Consider the following 2,883-nt stretch of genomic DNA (forward strand, 5'->3'; position numbering starts at 1 on the left):
TATGTCCTCTCATGTAGAATCCAATTAGACCCAATCCATGGAGTATTTTGGTAAAACGTAACCCCATGATTTAACAGTAAGAGAGGTGAACTTTCGAACCAGATCTGTACTGGCCTTGAAATGGATGATGCGTCAAGACTGAACATGGTTTGATTTTAGGAGGTGAGTTATAAATAACTCGATTGTCAAGATAAACTCATTTGGCTACTCAGGCGTTAAACCAATAGGAGGCGAGATTTGAAGGACTCAAATTTATTTATTTATTTTCTCCAGATAATCAATTTTTTGGGCATGGTATAACAATGAATTATATGTTGAATGTATGTGAAAAGAAAGCGTTTAACCGACTAAATGTCTCCTTTGGTTTCTGACGGTTAGTCCTCTTGTGCGTGAAACCATTCCAGGTTTCAGTTTAAAACATAAAATTTCATTATGGTGTGGTTTGCATCAGGTTGCAACCTTTGATTGAGGTGTAACCTTGGGTCTTGTGATGCAATTTTGGTGCCGAAAGTTCTTTGGTGCAAAATTCTATTTTTATTTTTAATTATAATATTTTAAAATTTAGAAATGGTTTAAATAATGTGGATCTATAAATATTTGAAAATCTTGAAAATTGACGGTATGGATGATGTATTGCAAAATGTAAAAATAGTCTTGAAATTACTTTTTCTCTCTATACACTGCAATGTCAAGATGATCAACATCAACACAACCTTTTTTCGAAATTTTTCACATTTGTGCTTTAATTTTGCATTTTAAGGTGTCAAGTTTATATAAACTTTATATATATATATATATATATATATATATATATATATATAAGATCTCTATTTTTTTTTTTTAATTCAAATTTGAGTAATTCAAAATATACTAAAAAAAACTGATTTTTTTATAAAAATTAATATAAATCTGTGTTTTTACTTTTCCAAAAACTTTCTGAAAACTCTTGTTTTAATTTTGAAGGTCTTATTTTTCAAAACTTCCTTGAAACTTAAACTTCTCGACGTGAAATTTGAGTTTTGTTTTTGAGATAAGTTAACTGTGGGGCCAAACCTTGATTATTGGTTTAAGAGAAAGTTTCATCAATGTTTTTTTTTTTTTTGGGGGTACCAACACAACATAATGTATAATTTTGATTAATTTTAGGTTATTTGGACTTTGTTTTATGTGCTTTTATTGGCTGCAAGCCTTTACTGATATTCTTTTCCTTGTATTGACGGTCCTATGCCTCAGGACGTTGTCTTTGTTATATGTTTTGACTTATAAAAGCATTTGGCAAACAAATTGTCAAGTGGGATAGTATGATCAATGCAATCTATGACATGAGAATATCACTATTGTATCTATCTATCTATTTTATATTGAGCGAAAAGACTACCACACTTATTCTTTCGCTACGTGTCGCATGGTATTAATAAGGGAAATTATCGCTAGTATACTTAAATTTTAATAAAATTGTCAAAAAAAACTCCAACTCCTCAAAACCCCGACATACTCTTTTTTCCAATTTTCGATTTTTTTTGGACGGTAGTCTTTCTACCGTAATACATTTTGATCTTTACGGTAATTTAAATATTGTTACAAATTGTGATAGTGTTACGGTGTATAAAATATCATAATAGTATGGAATTATATTACGGTACTTCGACAACCGTAATAACTAATCTTCTTTTTATGATATTTTTAATACCGTAATTGTTTGAATTATTACAGTAATTAAATTACTCTAATGTGTGGTGAAGTCCTTACGATATTCTTATTACCGTAATAAGTTGAAAAACTTCAAACCGAAACTAATATCAAGGTTATCCCTCTTTTTTTTCTTTTGAAAATTTTACGTTCCTCTCAACCATGTCTGACACACCCTCAGTATTAAATCTTGATAACGGGAGATATACATGATTTTTGCTTAAAATTTCTCCATATTTGGATGATAGTATTTCGTTGCGCAAGGTTTTTGTTCCGGCTTTCCTATTGCAAAGTTTATTTAGCAAGAAACCTGATTTTATTTGGATTAGTGAGATCTTTTGTAATATAGTCTCTCTATCTTTCTCTTTCTATTTACCCATGTAATAACTTTTTTAGATATCTGTACTAAATTTAATGTTGAAATTTTGAAATCCTATATACAAGTCTTATGAGATCCGCCCATACCTACTATGTGTGCAGGACCCAATGATTATCATTAAATTTGACACAGATCTACACACATGGGTGTGACAGGGTCTCATAGGATCATTACTCATATGAACATATGAACCCAGCAGCCCAGATTGAATTTGGACCGATTTGACGATTACAGATGTCTGATAGTACTTGAATTTTATTTATTTTTCTACAAATCCAAATCACTTGAAATTTTAGGTGTGTATTATTCTCATCAAGGCGCACCTAATAAAAATATATATAAAAAATTATTCATGAAAAAAAACCAAAATACCCCCCCAAATATTTTCAGGTATTTTGGTCAATTTATTTCATATAAAATATTTTTTTGATATTTTCGAATATTCATATATTTTTTATAAACACACGTATAAAATTTCAAGTTACCAGACATCCGTAATCGTCAGATCGACCCAGATGCAATCTGGACTGTTGAATTCATATGAGTTAATGGATTAATCCCAACTTTTATATATATATATATATAGATAAATATAAAATCTTATGATCACCTATAGGCCAAACTAAACAGTCATTTCACCTCTCTAGTATCCACCGTTTGTTTGTATTTAATAAAATGTTGAGCCGCGATTGAACAAAACCTCTAACTGCACGAACAAAACATTCCAACTACGCAAGAAATGAATGGCCCAAAAGCTTCAAACCCAAATTTACTTTCACCAACAACCCACTTTTCGTTGCTCGCTCTCTTCTCTG

This window comes from Amborella trichopoda, chromosome 1 (genome assembly GCF_054954075.1).
Source record: "Amborella trichopoda isolate Santa Cruz 75 chromosome 1, AtrichopodaSantaCruz75HAP2 v2.0, whole genome shotgun sequence".
In the NCBI taxonomy this organism is placed as follows: domain Eukaryota; kingdom Viridiplantae; phylum Streptophyta; class Magnoliopsida; order Amborellales; family Amborellaceae; genus Amborella; species Amborella trichopoda.